The 21,894-nt window shown below is 45.4% G+C and overlaps 1 long non-coding RNA gene across 2 annotated transcripts in view; it reads right to left on the minus strand.

Moving 5' to 3' along the window:
- LOC135973902 (uncharacterized) overlaps positions 1-21,572 on the minus strand; it is a 123,012-nt gene extending 101,440 nt beyond the window's left edge. For both annotated transcript variants that reach the window (XR_010590948.1, XR_010590947.1), the window contains exon 1: positions 21,454-21,572. This is a non-coding gene — a long non-coding RNA (uncharacterized LOC135973902). The remainder of the gene's footprint in view (positions 1-21,453) is intronic.
- Positions 21,573-21,894: the final 322 nt, after the last annotated feature.

A 21,894-nucleotide genomic window follows, 5' to 3' on the forward strand; every position in this document is an offset into this window, starting at 1 on the left:
TGTAAATAAACCAATGTGTTTCATTAATAATTCTCATATCGTTCCTTTATTTTTTAAATTGAGGCTTTGCCTTTGTAAACTCTTTTCCCTCCTTTCACCATCTCTGTCTCTTTACACTAATTTAAACAATTAAACAGCATTTCCTGAGGGGGGTTTCTTTACTGTGTGACGTGCGGGGCCCCATTCTGGTGTTGCTCAGTCAGGTTTTATGCTGCTTTCATGCCACACATCTCACTGGAGTTACTCCTGACTTACACCAGATTGAAACAGGGCACAACTGGACCACATTCCTCCCTTCTCCTCTTTTCTGTTCCCTTTTCTCCATGTCTCTTTGCTTTACAGGAGCCGCCCCGTCCTCAAAGAGAAACACAGTCTACAAAGACGAACTGCCAGGGAGACCATCAGGCTGGCCTCCCAGTCAATCAACCTTCTTCTGGGTCTTAGGGTGAGGGATTCACAATCCATCCCCTTCTATTCCCTGACAACTGGTGGGCATCTGGCATTCCTGCAGGGACGGTGATTGACAGTGTCAGCGCTGTCAGTGGAAGGAAGGAGGTGAGGGAGGAAATTAGAGGAAGGAATGCTTCCCAGACTTTAATACACCTTTCATGGAGCCACAGTAGGCCCAAAACTACACATCTAGTCCTTGGCCCTGATATGAATGGGAAGACCAATTTAAAGAGGCCAATGATGGACCACCCATTCCTCACAGATGAACAGCCATACTGTCCTTCCCATTTCCCTTCATACCAGTGGCTTCCTGATTGCAACTTTCACTTCCCCCACACCCCGTTTGGCCTCACTGCACCTCACACACGCATCCCAAGCACTTGCTGACTGCTCCGCTTGACTCATCCGACCTCCCAGTGCTAGCTCAATGCCCCTCTCAGGACTATGCCTCACTGCTCACATCTGGTGCCCCTTACTTCTGGCTGATTGGCCAAAATCAGCTGGGCACGTAGAGGTTGGACAGATAGAGCTAATGTGATGCACTGCCTGGGCCCAGCAGAGATTGGGATTTGGGTTGCAGCTGTATGGCCGAATCCCGTGTCTTCCTACTGATCCCCAGTAACATTACTCCAGGTGCGCCTTCTCTCTCAGTGTGTCTTTCTTGCATTACACAGGCAGGAGGATGCCAACAAGACCTAAAAAATGTCACTTTTGTCTCTTAGCAAGCTGGGGTGACATCTCAGTGCAAAAGAATCCATAATAGGGCCTACTCATGTGCTCTGGAATGATAATACCATTTCATAAAATAATTGCCTTTGATTAAAATGTAAGGACATCATCTTTTTGTTGTTGTTAATGAGGGCTGCAGGCTATGGGTCTTTCATGTCTTTCCTTTTGACTCGTCTGCTTTTTTCCAATTCCCCCTCCCAATTATCTGCCCTTTCCAGCTACAAGCAAAATCTGTTAATTTCCATGTGCATGCAAAACCTGCCTGGCACACACCAGGCATCCTGGTGACCTCTGAATGGGGATCCAGCCTTGAGAGCAAGCAGGCACAGAGTTCCTCTCACTAGCTGTCCCAGTCCTCCACCTTGCCAACCCACAGGTGGAGAGATTTCCACACTGCTACACAACTCACAGTCAGAGTGCTAGGCACAGAGATTTGGTGATATGAACAAACATACAGTAGTGTCTAACTAAGACCATCCAAACCCATTTCATCTCTAGTTATTTCTGATGTATGTGCAGACATGGCTTCCATTCATCCCCACCACCCTTTCCTAACTGGGAATGCCTCCCAAAAGCCATGACACATCTCTAAGCAACCTTTGGCACCTTTTGCTTGAAACACTACACTAGAAGATCTAAGGCTGGAGGATTCATGTCAGTCTCTTTACAAACAGTTCTCCCAGTTAGTCTCCGAGTTTCCTTTAGTGTGAAAATTGGAACCAGGGTGTTCCAGCCCCAGGAGTAGGAGTGTTAAAATGATGTTTGGGAGAAAAATATTCTTCTCTGTGGGAAGTTCATTGCCCCTTTCCAGGGGGGAGAACAGCATTATGCAGAAAGTCCCTGGTACAGCTGAAATAAGTGATCTCAGCTTTCCAGTGTCCAATACACCACAAGCCCAACCCGTGCGCTCTCCAGAAAATTACACCGCTTAGGACAGGGGTGGCCAACCTGTGACTCCGGAGCCACATGCGGCTCTTCAGAAGTTAATAGGCGGCTCCTTGTATAGGCACCGACTCCAGGGCTGGAGCTATAGGTGCCAACTTTCCAATGTGCCGGGAGGTGCTCACTGCTCAACCCCTGGCTCTGCCACAGGCCCTGCCCCCACTCCATCCCTTCCCCTGAGCCTGTCGTGCCCTTGCTCCTCACCCTTCCCCCCAGAGCCTCCTGCACGCCAGGAAACAGCTGATTGGGAGGGAGGGGAGGCTCTGATCGGTGGGGCTGCCAGTGGGCGGGAGGTGTTGGGAGCAGGGGTGGGGAGCTGATGGGCAGGGCCGGCTCCAGGCACCAGCCGACCAAGCATGTGCTTGGGGCGGCACCTTGGGCCGGGGCGGCGCTCAGGTTTTTATTAATTTATGTATTGGGCGGGGGCTGGCGCGGCGGGGGCGGGGGCTGGCGCGGCACGGCATTGGCGGGGCGGGGGCTGGCGCGGCGGTCGGGGGGGCTGGCACTCGGAGGAGGGGCGGGGTTTGGCGTGGCGTGGCGCTGGGGGGGGCGGGGGATGGCGCGGCACGGCATTGGCAGGGCGGGGGCTGGCGCTCGGAGGAGGGGCAGGGGTTGGCGCAGCGTGGCATTGGGGGGGCAGGGGCTGGTGCGGCGCGGCGCTGGGGGGCGGGGGCTGGCGCTCGAAGGAGGGGTGGGGGTTGGCGCGGTGCTCGGAGGGGGTGTGGCTTCGGGTGGCGTAGCGTTCTGGGGGGCGGGGATTCAGGCGGCGTGGTGCTGGGGGGGCGGGGATTTCGAAGGCACTGGGGGGGGGGTACGGCGGCGCGGCGTGGCGCTCGCGGGGGGGGGGGCGGCACTCTTCTTTTTTGCGTGGGGCGGCAAAAAAGTTAGAGCCGGCCCTGCTGATGGGGGGCTGCTGACGTATTACTGTGGCTCTTTGGTAATGTACATTGGTAAATTCTGGCTCCTTCTCAGGTTCAGGTTGGCCACCCCTGGCTTAGGAGATTTGGTATCATTAAATTATCTTGTAAATCAGCACAGAGCAAGAGGAAAATCTCCTTTGACAGATAAAAACCACTCTGGAAGGGACTGGAATATCCCAAAATGCAAAACACTTATGGTGATGCTAGTAGCCCTCAGGTTTTTCATCTTGCATATTGTAACTGGCCTTATAATGTTTGAGGAGTTTAAATGACAGCACCTTAGCTAACTAACTGTTCTCATCTAGACTGCTGTCTCACTCCCCCTAATGGTGAGATAGAGCCTTGCACAGACCCCAGTTCAGCTGGTAACATCCTGGTCTCTAGAGCTGAAGGCTGAGGAGCCCAGTACAGGAACTGAGCCCATATGCAGTGTGGGGTCAGGCCAAGTCTGGGCCTCTTCACAGGGATCCTCTAATTGTGTGTCTGCAGCCCCTGGTCTAGTAGTAGGTGACAAGGACTTTTGCAAATGGAATGACTACAGTCCATCCTCTTCCGCTGGCATCTGTGGCTATGACCCCTATGGAGAATGGGAAGGGACAAGAAGGCCTGGTGATGGGTTATGGTGAAGCTAAGCCCAACAGGGCTGTTGTTCCATTTCAACAGATCTGCCTTGGGTTGGGTAGCTCAGTTATCAAAATGAGAATAATGTATAGGAGGAGACTGGGGCAGTGACCATCTTTTTGCTCTGTTTTTACAGCGGCTAGCACAATGGGGTCCAGGTACATGATGGGAGCTCCTAGGTACAACCACTATACAAATAAATAATAATAAAATGTGCAGCTAGACTGCACACATCCAACGAACAAAAGGAGTTACAGGGTCTTGTGCATCAGATGGTCCTAAATGCAACCAGAAGTTACTAACCCTGCATGTGATTCTTACACCACTGCGGGAAGACTTGAACTCAGAACTGACTGGGCCATATTTTTAATCCAACCAAGTATGCGATCTGACCCAGGGCATTGCACTCTAGGCCTGTTCACCCCTCACTGAAAAGCCATAGCTTGCTGTGGGGTGCCACCAGCAATGCCACAATGTGTCCTGCATCAGTGACACTCCAGCTCTCCTCCTACCCTCCATGCCTCTCTGCCTCCTGGATGTTTCTTTGGGAATTGCAGTCCAGTCCATAACCTTGCCTTTCAGGAACCAGACTGTGATGCACATGAAACTCTCGTTGCCATGGGGACATAGAATGGGTCTTGTGTTAGCAGGGCCACCTCCTGCAAACGCTGGGCACCACTATACTAGAGACAAGATCAAGCTGAAAAATTCGCATCCAGATTTTTAACATCCCAAAACTCAGGGTTGTTGGGATCTGGGGGGCTGCATCAAGTCCACGAAATTAGCAGGAGAGAGGGGAAGAACAGGTACACAGTCCAGAAGAAAAATGTGCTTGAAAGTTTGAAGGGCAACTACACAGCTCTGCGAATGCACCTTGAACCTAATGTACAGCATCTCCTTGTACTCCACACCCAGCTGTACTAATGCACCTCACTTCTGACCGGCAGGCTCTCTTTGTACTCCCATCCCACCTCAGCTCTGCCCATACATCTGAGATATAGCTGCCTACCCTGCTTTTCCATTTGTTTGGGGCTCTTCTGAGCAGGGTGCCAATTAAATGGGGTTAACTGTGTAGTATTTTTGTGACATTAGCAAATCAACTGCAGCCTTTAGTAAGACTCCTTGATCAGGGCACCTCACCGCCACTGGTACATGCTCCCTACACAGATTTGCCTTTAAATCCTCTTCTAATAGCATTTTCCCAGGGCAGGGTTTTTAAAAAGGTTTGTCCAGGTAACTTTGGCGGTAGTGCTGAGGGTGTGTTGGGGGAGGCAGCTGTTGCAGCCCTGATTGAAGATGGGTTGAAGCTGCTGTCAATCTGTCTGATTGATGTGACAATTTGATTGGCTCCCAAGAGGGGAGGGTCTCCCAAAGGAGAGGTAAAAAGGGAAGAGCAGAGGCTAAAAGGGGGGAGGATTTACAGCAAGGAGCTGTAGGTAGAGTCAGTGCTCTTAGGGGCAAGAAATAGGGAAGGCAGGTAGCTATATCATGATAAAATTGAGTTTAGATGAATAGCTTGTAACAGGGTTAGTGCTGGGCTCTGAGACCTGTCAAAGCTGTGGTGGAGAGTAGCAGGACAATAGAAATGGATTAGGAATGCAAAGGATGATGTTAGAAAAAGCTGTCTTTTAAATATCATTGCTTCCTCACCAGCTAGTCTGCATCCCTCAGCTTCCTCAAACAGCCTTACTGCTCCGATGCAGCCAGAGCATTCCAGTTTGAGTTCCAAATACTCCTAATACATTCCATCAAGTGCTTCCACGAGGAGAGTGGGAATAATGCTACCTCACATCTACACAGCAGGATCCCACACCTCTTCAGGTGTTTGCACTGAAGATGGGTTACTTCCCTGTGACTGAAATGCAGCCCACTCTGGGGGGGAATGGGGCAGCTGTCCTGCTCTAGCAACATTGTTAGGATGGTATGAATCACTTTCCCAGCTGAAGCTTTGGGTGACATTTAGGTAGTAAAAGAAATCCGATTATCCGCAGTGGATTTGAGGTAGGAGGCTAGAGTTAAACATCTAGTCAATGACGATGGTTCTAGCAGCACTGTATCCCCTAACGCCATATAGGAACACTGGGTTCTGTACTGACTCAGAGGGAAGAGCCCCACCTACTGAATTCATACCACCACTGCCAGCAGTCCCTGGGTTTGTTTTCTGGAAGGTCTCCCAGCTGTGTGCTAGTCTGTGGTAGCTGATGAGCCATTAAACACTGCGGTAGTGAATGCTCCCCATATTTCACCCAATGCTTCTATTCAGGGCTGGGTACAGCATCGTTATTTATTGCCCAGTGTGGGAAGGGGAGGAGCAGCTGACTAACTCCTCAGGAGTCTCCTGTCCCTTGCTGCTCTGTTAATGAGGCTGAGAAGTGCATTGGTGGAATGGGTGCAGAGGAGAGGTCTCTGTTCCCTACTCCTTTCCCCTAAACTGGCCTCAGTGGATTATCTCATGCTAGTTTGTAAATGGAAAAGCCACCCAGCCGCCGCATCGGGGGAGGCGTGGGGGTAGAGCATTAACCAAGGATCTTTGAGAAATTACTTGTTACTAGAAGTTAACAATCTGTTTATTAAGCAGTGGCCCCATGTGGAAGCTCAAGCTGGCTCAGAAATGTTATTGCTGTTCAGAACTGTATTTAACAGCCCATTTTATTTAGGGGCTTGTCCTCCTGGGGAGCATTGCAGAAGGCAATAGCTGGCTTTGGAGCTGAGTTTAAATGCTATAGTGTTTGAAGTGCCCATAGGAAGCCTTAATCCTGTCTTGTGGTCCCTTTGTGCCAGTTTATCTAGTGCAAAGGATGAATTGGGTCCACTATAATGAGTCCCCCTCTTGGGAGGTGAGGAACTGGGAGGGCTAGGAGATGCCATCCATCCATTAATTGACAGAACCCATGGGTCATTCCTGCATGCCATAACTCTGACTTTTACATGATGTTTAAAGAAGCACTGATGTGCTTTAGGTTGGATGTTATATCAGGAGATTAATAGACTTCTCTCTTCCGTCCTCCCTTTGAAGGTCACATTAAATTTCCTGTGTCAGTGGTGGTGGTATCTCCCTTCACTATTGACCTTTGGGCTGTACATAATGGAGGCCTCAATCTGTAAGTGAGGGCACCTTCCCCCATTTCCCCTTTCAAATGCAAGGGGAAACTCAAAGAACTGCTGGATATTAAGAATCACCTGGCCCTACCAAGAGTAAGGGTATTACCCTTGTTATCCTGGCCAAAATCCAGGTAAATAAACTCTCCTGAGCCAAATTCTCCCTTCAGTCTCAATTGAATACAACAATCTCCTTCACTTCCTGTCTCAAACTCTCTTGCACTAATCTGTCTCTGGCATTTGTAGAGTTCCCATTATCCATCTATGCTCAATCTAGTCTCCTGCCTCCCCTGGCCAAAGCCTACAGTGCTGTACGTGGCTGAGTGTTGAGTCAAACTTGTTCTAAATGTCCTGTATGGTGGGTTGTCTATCTCTTCCACTGGGAGACAGAGCTTAATCATTTTACAGGCAGGGGGATTTTTTTCCCTGCTGTTCTGCTTAGTTTTTGTTTTCCTTTTCTTGACTCCATCCCATTGCTCCTAGTTCCACCACCTGGTACAGCTCTCTGCACAGTCCCTCTGCCTCCTTGGCGTGTATGCCCTTCAAATATTCATAGACATTTATCATTATTCCCTTAGTCATCTCTCCGCCAAGCTAGACATATTTAGTCCTTTTAATGTTTCCTCACGAGTCAGTCCCTCCAGCGCCTGTAATTCATTTCTCCTTGATCTTCTTTGAATTCTCTCCAATTTCTCTCCAATTTGCTTAATTTGCTTCTCATTCTGTGTATTTAAGACACACACACGCGCGCGCACACAAACTAGGGGAGGGAAACTTCCTGAAAAGCGTCTGGCTACAAACTGAAGGGAACATGTGGGTGGGTGGTGGTACCATAGGGCTCTTAGTGCAGGCTGCAGCTGGGCACCATCAAGGCATCACTGCAATCCTGGGCCGCCTCCTCACGCAGCCCTCCCCCCAAAATCTCAAAAAGGAAAACCAGCAGCTAATGTTTGGTCTCTTTCTGTGCGTTTGTACAGCTCACCCCCTTAGCGAGGCAGATTCCTCTGATCCAAGTGCCATAAGTTTTGCCTCTCATTCAGTATCTCTCTCTGGTTGTCTCTCTCTCTCAGGCTGAGGGTTTTACATCTGAGCAATGCTGTTCTAGTGGTTTGTGACAGCCTAAAGAGGGGGTGTGAATGACCGTGCAAGTGAGCGAGGGGGATCTGGGGTGTGAGGGAGAGGCAGAGGGTTACAATTCTCTGACTCTTCATTGAGCTGAGTCTCTCAGTCCTGAAATTTATTGTCTTTAAACCCTGGAACAGATGATACCAAAGGATCAATGAGAAAGCAGACAGCCATACTTCATCCCCCTGAGGGTTTTCCCCCTTTGGTCCTAGGTTGTCTCTGCTACCTCCAGGGCTGTGTAAGCAGTGCATACTGATGGGGACCTTTCTAGGATCCCTGATGGACCCATTGCCCTGAAGTCTCCCCAACCAGGAAATTCTTTAGTCTACATCTCAGCGGAATGGGCTGGAGATGTTGTGAACTTTCCTTGTCTTGTGCAGAACTCAGTGGTGGTATTTAGCTGATACCTCTGACACTACATGGGGTGAGAATAATAGAAAGGGATGGAACTGAGGGAACTCTCACTGCACCTCCTGTAACTAGAGCAAACTGCTGTCCCTGAAAGTAGAGCGTTACAGTTTAATGTTCCCCTCCAATATATAGTCACACACCACCTAGTGACCAACCAAGGGACTGCTTCTTATTATTAAAGTGACAGCATCAAGCCTGCTAGAACCAAATTTTGACTCTCTCTATATGGTTTGATATAGCTATAGAAATAGATATATAAATGTTTGCAAAAACTAATTAAAATGTGGAGTCTTTCTATCCATCCACAGCAAGTTCTTCAAATTCTTTAAAATGTGTGGCATTTTAAGCCATTTTAACCATTTTTGCAATGAACATGCTTATATTTCTCTGCAAAATGGCAATTTTTTTCTCTAGGGCAAACATATGACATGCTTGGAACTTCACAGTGCAGTTCCACCTTGGATCAACTTTGAAAATTCAAAAACCACTTGTGAGTTCTCACAAAATATAAACTTGCAGTTTTGCATCTGGTTTTGAATCCTTCTTTCCCATCTTCCCCCAAGAAAACACAGACCTATCATTGCAGCAACTGTCTTCTATTTGGCTGAATCACAAGACAAGTAGGCATTCAGAAGGTGGAATTGTAATGACTATTATCTTGGTCACCCAGGGGGATTGAACCTGGGACCTTAACAGCTAAGAGCAAAAGCCTTTATTGTTTGAGCTGAAGGATTACATTCTGTAAGTATCAGCTGTAGTAGACCTGGAGAATCAGGCACAGAAGGGGACACGTAACCTATCCTGAACAGTGCACTACAGAAACACACAGTGGATATTAAAAAAAGAGAGAGAGAGAATTTTTCTGCAGTTTTTCTTTCACCCTTCAAGTCCTCATAACATTCATTTTCAGAAGTGGTAGACACTAAGGCATTGTCTATACTAGAAAAATGAATGTCTGTACCGCAGGCTCTGCCAGCTATGGTGCAGTTGTGCTGGTGGTCACAATGTTGTAAGAACTAATGAATAAAAGGGCTTTTGCATGTTTACCAACATGTCCTGAAGACATGCTCTGAGAATGGTGGGGAGAAACACCCAAACACCTTGTATACTAGCAGCTTAGCACCACTGCAGCCACACCTTTCTGGCTGTTGCTATAAAAACATACCTACGCTAGATGTACCCAAGTATCAGTGATGTTCAATACGTTTTTCTCTCTATCCCATGCTCCCCCCTTATAGTCCTCCACCCTATTAAAACTGTTGTTGCAAAAATGTCTGTGGCCTTTTCCCCCCACCTCTCTTCAGCTGTCGTTTCTGATCCTGGTTCGTTCTATTATGCCTTTCCCTCTGAACCCAGCCCCTTATCAGCTAACCTTCTTCTGAGCTTAAATGATTTGTATATGGTCTAATCAGATTTCACCGGATCCCAAGGTGTTCCTGAAACCCCTTCGCTCATTTCCATTCATTGTAAGGGAGAGATAACAAAACGCATGGCAGACTTCTCTAATTAGAGTCTTGTGTTCCCCAAGGTCTTTCGCTATTGCCAGCCTAGGCATTCTGACTATGTTGGTTATTTCTCCCCCATCCCCTATCTTCCACTCAGTGATCTCTTTGGGTACCAATTTATATGTGGAAAAGTAAACACGATGAAATACTCATCATTTAATTGATCAGTCTTTTTTGTTGTTGCTGGGTTTTTTTTAATTTGTCTTTTATTCCCCCCTCTGTTTAGGTAGAATTGTTTAATTTTATTTAACACCCTCTCTTATAGGGTTTTATTACAATCAAATGCAGTTGAATAGTCAATCTAGCTTCCGTGGACTTGTTTTCTTGTTGACCATTCATCTCCCTTTAATTCAAACAAGACAAGCAGAGAAAAGGAAATTAGAATGGGAAGAGGAACACTTGGCCATCCCATAGTTCCTACCGGCAAGGAGTGATAAGGGACGGGGATTTCCTCTTTTAATTCAATATATTATTCCTCCACTCTCAGATAAGCATTAATGAGAGGTGAAGAAGAAAAGGGACCCTGTGTCTGCAGATGATGGAATGCTGGAGCTCTCCTCCCCACATCATAAATCAGCCTCTGAGGAGATACTGACTCAGACCTGGGATTGTTCGAGAGGAGGCTTATTATGCGGAATTGTGTCAAACGGCGAGGAGTGGTATAAAGAGATAATCAGAGTCCTCCACCACTAATTACCTGAGCTCTATAGAAATCTCCAGCACTATTCAGATCGTTTATAAAAAAAAGAAGGGCGGGGGAAGATCTCGGAGGAATGAATGAAGTCTCAGTTCTGCAAGTGCCAATTGAGGCGGTGCAGTTCTGGAAAACTGTGGATTAAAGCAGCTGAATCTCTGAGGCCTACCATGCTGTTTGACCTCACTCCTCCTCCCTCCCTTCTTCTCCCTATTCATGCATTGGAAGATAACAATAATCCTCTGCATTTCTCTAGCTGCTTTCACTCCAGGACATCTAGGGACTTCACAAAAATTAACTGATTAAGCCTCACAACTTCCTTGTGAGGTAGAGAATCTGTGTATCCGATTTCCAAGGTGCCCACCACTGCGGGTTCCTGCTGTACTGCACTCTTTTGAGGGGTGGAGATGAATTGACTATAATATCATAGAAGCTCTCAGCAAATGGAAAAACTCTATCCATGAAAAATAGGGCAAGGGAGAGATTCATGCTGTAGGACTGGGGTAGTGTCGGGAGGGGGAAATTAGCTGTCAGAAGAGAGGGGATGTTGCATTTTAGATTTGATATTTGGGTGCCGGTGGGGTTGAGACTAGGGTCATGAGTTTCTTAGGATCAGGGGTATTAGTTAGGCTACAGATCATAAAAGTTGTAATGCATCCTTTGCACTACAAAGGAAGAAAATGAGGCAAACCAAAGGGACAAAGGAGGAGGGATCTAGAGTAATTGTGTTCTGGAATGGGGCATAATTTGACTAAATCCTTCCTGTGTGGCAAGGTGAGGGGCATGAGATGATCCAATCTGCTTTCCTGGCATTAGATAAATACCAATAAAGAAAATTGTATGTTGGGGACTCCCATTCCCCTGGTACCGAATGTACTGCCGTAATATAGAGAGACATATACAGTACTCGCATTAACTGAGCATCAGTAAGCGCCAGACTCTACCATTCTGACTCTCACTGTGTAAAGACATCAGTCCTTTCATTAGGAATACTCAATGGGATGCCCAGCATGTGTAAATATGGTACACTCTGTTCATAGTTCTGTGGAAGTATTAATGTTCTGTAGAAATTTTCCAGACAAGCAGGCCAGTGTATATTCTCTTTTCATGGCTGGATCTAGTTATCTATCTTTGAAGTCTTAGAATTTTTTGAGAGTGTCAGCAAACCTGTGGACAAGGGTGATCCAGTGGATCTAGTGTACTTGGACTTTCAGAAAGCCTTTGACAAGGTCCCTCACCAAATGCTTTTATGCAAAGTAAGGAGTCATGGAGTAAGAGGGAAGGTCCTTTGATGGATCAGTAACTGATTAAAAGATAGGAAACAAAGGGTAGGAATAAATGGTCAGTTTTCACAGTGGAGAGAGGTAAATAGTGGGGTACCCAAAGGATCTGTACTGCGACCAGTGCTGTTCAACATATTCAAAAATGATCTGGAAAAAGGGCAGTGCGGTGGCAAAGTTTGCAAACAATACAAAACTGAAGATAGTTAAGTCCAAAGCAGACTACGAAGAGTTACAATGAATCTCACAAAACTGGGTGACTTGGCAACAAAGTGGCAGATGAAATTCAGAGTTGATAAATGCAAAGTAATGCCCATTGGAAAACATAATCCCAATTTATACATACAAAATGATGGAGTCTAAATTAGCTGCGACCACTCAAGAAAGAGAGCTTGGAGTCATCATAGATAGTATATCTGATCAATGTACAGCGAAGGTTAAAAAAAAAAAAAACTAACAATGTTAGGATCCATTAGGAAAGGGATAGATAAGATAGAAAATATCATAATGCCACTATTTAAATCTAATGTACACCCACACCTTGAATACTGCATGCAGTTCTGGTGGCCCGTATACAAAAAAGAGATATTAGATTTTGAAAAAGTACAGTGAAGGGCAACAAAAAAATGGAACCGCTTTCATGCAAGGAGCAGCTAAAAAGAGAAGGGCCGTTCAGCTTGGAAAAGAGGAGACTGGAGGGAGATATGATAGAGGCCTATGGAATTAAGAATAGTGTGAAGAAAGTGAATAAGGAAGTGTTATTTACCCCTTCATATAACACACAAACCAGGGGTCAGCCAGTGACATGAATAGGCAGCTGGTTTAAAACAAACAAAAGGAAGTACTTCTTCACCCAACGCACACTCAACCTGTGGAACTCAGTGCCAGAGGATGTTGTAAAGGCCAAAAGTAGAACTGGGTTCAAAAAAGAATTAGTTAAGTTCATGGAGGATGGCCCATCAATGGCTAGTAGCCGAGATGGGCAGTGACGCAGCCCCGTGCTCCAGGTACCCCTAAACCTCTGACTGCCAGAAGCTAGGACTGGACAACAGGAGGATCACTCAGTAAATTGCCCTGTTCTGGTCACTTTCTCTGAAGCATCTGGCACCAGCCACCATCAGAAGACAGGGTACTGGGCTCCATGGACCATTGGTCTGATCCAGTACAGCTAGTCTTATGTCCTTATCTGTTTATAAAACTCCGACAAGAGCCAGTGTAAACAATATTCATTTCTAGTTAGACAAATCTGTTTAGAAGTTTAAACTGAACAGGGCCGGTGCAGTATAAGTATTATTACTTGCACTGTGATAGCACCAAGGAATGCTAATCATGGACCAAGACCCCATCGTGCTAGGTGCTGTACAAACACAAACCAAAAAGACAGTCCCTGCCCCAAGGGTCTTTCAGTCTAAGTATAAGAAGAGAGTAATAATGCTCCAGCTCAAGCGGAATGTTGAACTTTGCTCAATGATTCTTCTTCCACTGCAACTCAATGGCATGTTCCGACATACCCACACCAGCATGTGCTAATCCCTGTCACCAAAGCTAATTCAAACGTCCAGCGATGGTCAGGAGTTAAATAAAGAGTGATCCCCAAAACACTGGTTTGAAAGCTTTAAAAAAAGACCCATAATGCACTGGGCAAATTTGGAAAATAATTTGCATTTTAAATCTCATGCAGGTAGCTGTGTAATTTCTGCCTGTCGATTCACCGCTGTGATGTTCATTATCTGATTGTTGCTACCTACAGTCTTCCTAGCACTAATGCACATTGTTTTCCTGGATCCTGGATTAGTTAAATGTGTCTGACACTGAATTTGCAAGTAATTGCCATGGCTTGCCTCCATGAAGCATCTCCGAGGACACACTTGGAAATTAAACGTTACTTCTCAAGCCATTATTAGCTTACTCCAGCCCTATTTTATTAAATAATTATCAAGTAAAACATTTAATTTTAAATATGCACATTATGTTTGTGAGATAAAAGCACTAGGCAAGAAATGCTCCCTGGGACGAAGCCAGGGAAATGGTTCTTCCTATCCTCTCAAATGCACCATCCCCAAGGCTGCTGCTAGGACCTAGAGAGAATCCACAGAGCATCCCTGCAAATGACCGATGTTCAGAAGCATCAGTTAGCTCTCTGCATGGTAGCTGCAGCCATACACCGTTGCTTGGGTACGCCGTGAAGATTGTTACACTCTAGGAGAGAAGGTTGGATTCATAATAATACAAATAATGGTTTTGTTTTCCACTGCGGTGTTCTGAAAAAAAAAATCCCATCTACTTACCTGGGCACGTTTTTAGAACCATCAAATGGGAGACTGTCCCCAGTACATACATCTCCACCAATGCAGAAGAAACATGGCACCCAATACTGGACTTCATTGATCCAGTTTTATTCTTGCATGACTCCAGTGACTTGAAGGGAGTTACACTGACGTACCACAGTGGTGAATCAAGCCCCACAGGTTTATAATGTAGCTTTTATATGTACAAAATCTATGTTTTCAACATTTTAAAAATATATTGTGCATACTATAAAACTTGACCATTTCATAATACTGAAAATGCATATAATGTTCAACACATATATGATGCATACTTATAGCAATATATGTAGTCAATGTCTTCAGTGCAGTTACTTCCAATTTACACTGGAATGGATGGGACTGTAACCTGGCACACAGACCCTTCACTCAAGGACTTTATAATCCAGTTTCCAAATTTTGAGGTGCTTATTCAGATCTTCCTCAGAAAAATTGCCACTGAAATCAGACTTTAGTCCAAGAAAACAGCCTGGGATAAAATTTACCTTCCGCCCACATTTGGATTTATTTTCCTCTTGAAATAAATGCCTCTGTTTTTCATTCACAAAGGATTTTTTGGTTTCATTCTCCAGAGCGTGAGTCTTTCCTTTCCTTCCCCACATCTCCATGGAGCTCTGACTATTCAGGTGCTCATATTTATTGCCACTGGTTGAAGAAATTGAACGTGACTAAGAATGAAATTAATAGGTTTTGGTTTTAGTACGTCCAGCGCTACCACTTTGCCAGGGAAACACAATGGCTAAATGGTAAATATTTCCTCCTTAAAGAAAGGATGTTTCATGTTCTGGCAAATCCATTTTCCTAATTCTTCTTTTAGCATAAAACCTTTTACTTCCTCTAAGCCAGAACAAATCCTGTATTTCAGTATCTTATCAGCATTGTGCAAACGATAGAATACAGGATTCCAACTGTCACTTCTGCACTTGATTTGTTTTCCTCCAACCAAAACCTCCTTCGGTTTTGTTTGTTTGTTAGTTGATAGATGTGTTTTGTTTCTAGCAAAGAAGTTATTTTGTTTGACTGGATTCTGAAATAGCCAAGAAAGCAGACTGTTGCAGTCCTCAGAGGAAACTGTAAAAGGGAAATCCATTAATGGGATGGCAAGAGAGCCCTCCATGGGAAACCCATAGTTGCATTCAACAAGATAGCATGTCAGTGCCCATGTTTCATTTCTACTGTACCTTGACAAAAAAGGAGCCAGTGGTGACATCTGATAGGCCTGCAAAATATGAGACAAAATCATCCAGTCTTAAGTACAATGACCTCCAGGGACCTTGCCATGAATCTCTCATCCTTAGGTCTTTTACCTAGAGCATTAATCTAGCTAGTACAACCCACAAATATGGAGAATGTATTATTCTTGTGAAATGAATCAAACATCTGTGTACATGTGGCAATATAATAAAAATCAACTCTTAAAATATTCCAAAATTGGCCATTTTCTGAGCTATTTAAAAAAATATGGTGGGTACTTGTATGTATGACACAACATTCAGAATACGGTCTGCTGTATTTAGAATATATCGAGTCAGATTCATCACAGGGAAAGCAACGCTTTCCATGTTAGCAATGCTAATGAATAAAATATGTGGCGTTCCCACACTATGTCCTTTTGGAGTTTAAATACTGCCAATATTATTTGTTACTGAATACTTATTTGTTATTTGTTTGGTTGTGGCAAATGAGCATTGGCCATTGGATAACTATTTGGAGACCCACGTGAAATGAGTTGGGAGTATCGCTCTGTAACTTGGTGAACTCTCTTATCAACTCCATCCAAAACGGAACCAATTGGACTCAGTTATTCTCTTTCACCTGTACAAGGGGCCACTCCAGGTCAAGGGTGGAGCACAGTGTCAGGAGGGTGGGCAGAATAAAGGAAACATGAACTGCCTTTCCCATGCTTAACTGAATTTGGGATAAATAGCTTGCAGAACACTGTAAGACTGGGGTTGGCTGGAGGGCAGGAAATATGAGTGTATTGGCTTTAGGTCTGTGTTTTGTTCTTCTGTGCCTCAGAACATTTTTTGTTTTGATATGTACTGCGTGCTGTTGGATACATGCTTTAGTTTCTTAGGCAGGGGAGGATGTGCTTCTATGGCCAGGAGATCAGATTGAATACACCCCAGTTACAATATGTACAAACATACTGTCTGTTCTTGCCAGCTAAAATTAAATTTCATGAGGACTTTCAATTGGGTGGGCCCAATGGGATGTAATGGTTCTGGACTCATTACAGGTCTTTGGCACAATAATCCAGGCCTACAATAAGAACATAAGAATGGCCATATTGTGTCAGACCAAAGGTCCATCTAGCCCAGTGTCCTGTCTTCCATCAGCGGCCAATGCCAGGTGCCCCAGAGGGAATGAACAGAACAGGTAATCATCAAGTGATCTATCCCCTGTCGCCTATTCACAGCTTTTGGCAAACAGAGGCTAGGGACACCATCTCTGCTCATCCTGGCTAATAGCCACTGATGGACCTAATAGCCTATGTAAAAAGCAACAGAGGGTCCTGTGGCACCTTTGAGACTAACAGAAGTACTGGGAGCATAAGCTTTCGTGGGTAAGAACCTCACTTCTTCAGATGCAAGCGTCTTGCATCTGAAGAAGTGAGGTTCTTACCCACGAAAGCTTATGCTCCCAGTACTTCTGTTAGTCTCAAAGGTGCCACAGGACCCTCTGTTGCTTTTTACAGATTCAGACTAACACGGCTACCCCTCTGATACCTAATAGCCTATGATGAATTCCATTGACTTCAGAGGTACTCGGTATGGGCAGCAGGGTCTTCGCCAGCACATCTCCCATTACAGGATCAGGACTTTAAATACCGAATGCTTCACATTCTTAGAATTAATGTTGATAATGGGACTACCAGGGAATCATGGGTAGTAATACTTTCTTGCTTCAACCTCACTTGAAGGATAATTAGTTAATGGACTAAATTCACCCCCAATGTAACTCCATTGGTCTGACCAGAACGATCTTCCCCTAATGTTTATAAACTCTGATGATGGAAAATTCTCTATGGTGCCTATTATTATTTAAATAATGATGATTCATAAAAACATAATGGGATTCAGAAGTGTGGTTTGGTTCAGATAAAAGTTTTGGATTCTTATTTGGAAGCTTCCCCACATTTTAGTCTAAAATGCAGGCTGGAAAATTCATCAGAACAGGCTTCCTAGCAGTATTTATGACACTTCCCTAGTTCTAGCCAAGTCAGGAATAGCATGAAAACCGCCTTTCTTGAGGTTTTTCCGTATCTAGTTCCAGCCAAAACAAAAAATGGGGAGCTAAGCAAAAATGATTTTTTCCCAAACAGTTACACAAATGTTTTGTGACCAGACACTGCAACGCTTACCCATATTGAGTCATACCACACTGAATAAGTAGCCTCTTGGATTTCAGTGGGACTACTCAGAGTGCAATACTACCCAATATAAGCCATACATTTTTATCCATGAGGGTGATTAACTACTAGGACAAATTACCAAGGGAACTGGTGGATTCTCCATCTCTTCAAGTCTTTAGGTCAAGACTGGATGCCTTTACGGGAAGATACACTTGAGCAAACACAAGTCATTGGGTTAAATACACGAGTAACTGGATGAAGGTCTATGGCCTGTGTTGTAAAGGAGGCCAGACTAGATGGTCTAATGGTCCATCCATAAATATGAATGTGTGGCATAATCTGGCCTTTTGCATCTCAGAAAGTCAGGGACAAATCTTTAGGCTTGTTTTTAATTTACGCTTTTCTCCTGATGAGCATCAGTTGTCCATGTTTCCCCACCATACAGGAGAGTGCTGAGGGTGCAAGCTCAGTACACTAGCATTTTGGTCTTGATGATAAGTGTTGTTGAGTTGTTCCATGCTCTTTTAATTAGTCTGCTAAAGGTGGTTGCAGCCTTTCTAATGTGAACATTTAGTTCTTCATCCAGTGAGCAGTTCGTGGTCACTGTAGAATCTAAGTAGCTGAACTTTTGGACTATGTCTAGCTGGTTTGCATTTAAGGTGATTGAAGGTTCTTGTGGAAACCCATGTCCGAATACAACCATTTTCTTAATGCTGATGGTGAGAGCAAATGCCTGACGAGCACTTGAATGGCGGTCCATGGTTAAACAGTTTCCAGCTATGTTATTTACGCCGCATAGTCAACACCAAATGGCAAGATAAAGTCACCAACACAGAGGTTCTTCAAAGGGCAAATTTGACAGCCCTGCTCAAGCAAAGACAACTGCGCTGGCTGGGCCATCTGAGTAGGTTGGCAGACAGACACATACCCAAGGACATGCTGTACGGGGAGCTATCAGAGGGAACAAGCTTCACTATAAAGATACATGCGAGCGAGATATGGAGGAATTTGGAATTGATCCTGACCAATGGGAAACCTTGGCAAGTGATTGTAACAAGTGGCGCCATCATCTCCATCAGGGCATCAAAGTCCATGACAGGAGCTGGCCCCCCAAAGCTTGAAGAGAAAAGAGCCCGTAGGAAGCAAGCAGCTCCCAACCAAGACACGGACATTTGCAACAACTGCCAACAATTATGCAAATCTCGGATCGGACTCTTCAGTCACATGAGACATTGCAAACCATCTATATCATAGGCTGCAAATCCCACCGTCTCTCGCAGACAAAGGATGCCCATAACATTTTACCCAAAGTGGTTCTCCCATTCCTAGTTAATTTTTGCTACATTACTGCCTTTCTTCCTAGACTGCTGCTGCTCTAGTAACGCCAATGAACCAAAGGTGGGCAAACAATTTGAGCATACAGGCCTCAACTGCTAGTGTACAATGGGGAAAAAATAGATGGAGGCAGAAAGTTAGCAGCTGGGGATCCCAGAGGGTGTTGCTCTAGAACAGTGGTTCTCAAACTTTTGTACTGGTGACCCCTTTCACATAGCAAGCCTCTGTGTGCGACCCCCCTTATAAATTAAAAACACTTCTTTACATATTTAACACCATTATAAAGGTTGGAGGCAAAGTGGGGGTTGGGGTGGTGGCTGACAGCTTGTGACCCCCATGTAATAACCTTGTGATTCCCCTCAGGGGTTCCGGCCCCCAGTTTGAGAACCCCTGCTCTAGAAGATATGGGGACATCTGCTGAGGACCACTGAAAATTTTGCCTGTAAAAAATGCCAGCAAAGGCTGTGGTGGGACTGACAGAAGTGATAATGAAGCTTGGTAGCTTTTCCATCTGTATTATCATAGCCCTTCTACATGAAACTGCTGAGCAACAAATATGTAATCAGTTACCAAAACATTTCCATATACAGTTAAAAAAAACCCCAATCACTGCAAAGGCCCACTGAGTCTCAATAACTTTTCTTTTGTGAAGTAGGCAAAGGGAGTAAAGCGAGAGAGCCAGATGTGATGTCTGACCAAATTGGAGCAGAAGCTGCACCAAAGCGATCTGGCAAATAGGACAGATATACTCCAGAGGTGACAAATTAAAGTGTATAATCCAATTTATCCAGAAACCATCTGCTAAACCAAGGCTGTCAAGGTCACATTTGTTCTCATCGTCTCCATTTGAATCTGACCTTGAGATGACCTTCACATCTACAGGGAAAATGAGAGCGAGAAAGAGAGAGAGAAGCATTCCCTGACTGGAAACAGCTAGCCACAAGTAAAGGAAAGGTAAACACGGTACTTTTCCACAGCTATGTCCAATTATTAAAGAGCCATAATAGAAACTTCCTCAGCTGTCAGTTCAGAACAACTGCAGTAAATTGTCTTGAAGTCTCCATGGGATATTAAAAAAGAAAACAAAAAAGCAACCCCCCCTCCACGCGTCTTCCAAGTCGATGAGAAAAAGATGCAGTTAAATTCTTACGCTCACTGCCCAATAAACAAGGTCAGAGAGAGACAGTGTGAAAATGACAATTGCACAGTGGATCCATTGTCTGTGAATTAGTCAGTTTCCTCTGTCACATGATCTATTCAACGCCAGATCCAGCTAGTCCACTCGCCTACGCACCCCATAAAGGGCTATTGTCTCCCCCTCCCTAACTTGTTAGATCTTATTATTATTACAAAATAATAATAGAGCAGAGCAGCCCTGTCGAGTCCAAGCTTTATCAGCAACTCGCTTGTTCTCTGGACACTCCCCCCACTCAAGAAAAGTTATGCTCCGGAGCTAAATCTTGGCACCCAGAGCTCTCCATACGGGAGCAATGATTTTTACAAATTGCTTTGGCCATTAGAGGTTTCCAATGCATTTTTGCACGCCTCTCGCTCAAGATGGCTTTGTTTCTGAACCTGCAATGTTACAGGCCATTAGTCCTGCCATGTGGACCAGAGCCTTCAGTAATTAGGGAATGAGGGGGAAGAGCCAAATTCATTTAGGAATAAGAGGCTGCTCAAAGCTGTGTGTGGTAGGTCATTTCGAGCCCTCATCGGAGCATGCTGCAGGCTGACAGGCGGGCAGGATCGGCTCCACTATGTGCCAGAGCCTTAGTCTTGCAGGCATCATCAAAGCCATTATGCATGAGCTGCGGATAAAGCACAGCCATTTTACATGAGTTTTGGCCCCACGGTCATGGCTGGAGCTGTTACTTATGAGCCTCTACATTGGCGTGGTAAGATCTGTGATGGCTGGAGAGAAGCCCATGAACGTGACGGGAGCTGAGGTTTATTTTGGTGAATAAACAATGTTTAAGGGTCTCCATCCTGTGCTCGGGTGCCTTTACGAGGAATGTGCATGATACAAACCCAGCAGCAACCCACATATACATACTCACAGCGAAATAACAGTTAAAGTACCTTACCTCCACCCCACCCCCCTACCCCCACGCCTCTAAAGCCTGAGAGAACACATGGGCTTTGCAGTGAGTGCTGTCATTCAACAGGCTGGGCAAAGGGGCCTTCATGGGGAACGCCTTGCTAGTTCTTATACCATGAGGGTTCCTGCTTGAATGCCTCTTCTAATTTCAGCTGTGATGGTAGGGGGTGGAGGAAGGAGGCATTTCTCAAGTAGTCAGGTCCCAGGCCACTTAGGGCTTTATATGTTAAAACAAGCACCTAAACCTCCACCTGGAAACCCATGCAAGTGGCTCAAGGAGTGCTGCTTAACAGCCAATCTGTCACGTTCTGCACCCGTCTCAGGTTCCAAGCATAGCCTATCACAGAATTCAGTGCAATAGTCTAGCATGAACCTCTGCCCCACGGCCACAATCGGAACGGCTAAGCATCCACCTTAAATACATGAAGCTGTTCTGTAGAAGCCTCCGATAAATAGGAACAATCAGAGGCGTTATGCATGTATTTCAGCCATGATTCGTGAGCCTCAACCCCCTGGGCATGATCAGGGCCATTAATACGGAGGCTGAAAACTCCCCACTTACCCATTGCAAGAGGCTTATCTGAGCTCCCTAAGCACATTTCAGCAGCTCCTCCAGGACATGTTTACAGGCTCTGCAATTCTGAAAGTCTGTAAATAGGAGGATGGCGCGTTCTGTGCCGAAGGTCAGTAAATCATGACACTGTCTGTGACTACGTGCATGTTTGTGTGTGACAAGCTGACGCAGAGCTTTCCGAGCTATTCCAGCTCATCAGGTCAGCAAGCTGCAGTTTAAAACCAAATTCCCTCTAACTTAGTTGGACATATTAGGCTTGGTTCCTGCACTTTGCTTTGCAGCTGTTGGCTATTGATTTTGCCCAAGGCTTAAAGCAGGCTGGGTCGTGCAGGGGCATAGATCTGGACAAAACCAAGAAGGGCTCCCCAAGGGAGGTTTGTTGGTGACAAAGGGGCAGTGACGTGGCTGAGTTTTAGCAGCACTGCTCCA

Source organism: Chrysemys picta, chromosome 10 (assembly GCF_011386835.1).
Source record: "Chrysemys picta bellii isolate R12L10 chromosome 10, ASM1138683v2, whole genome shotgun sequence".
Classification (NCBI taxonomy): domain Eukaryota; kingdom Metazoa; phylum Chordata; order Testudines; family Emydidae; genus Chrysemys; species Chrysemys picta.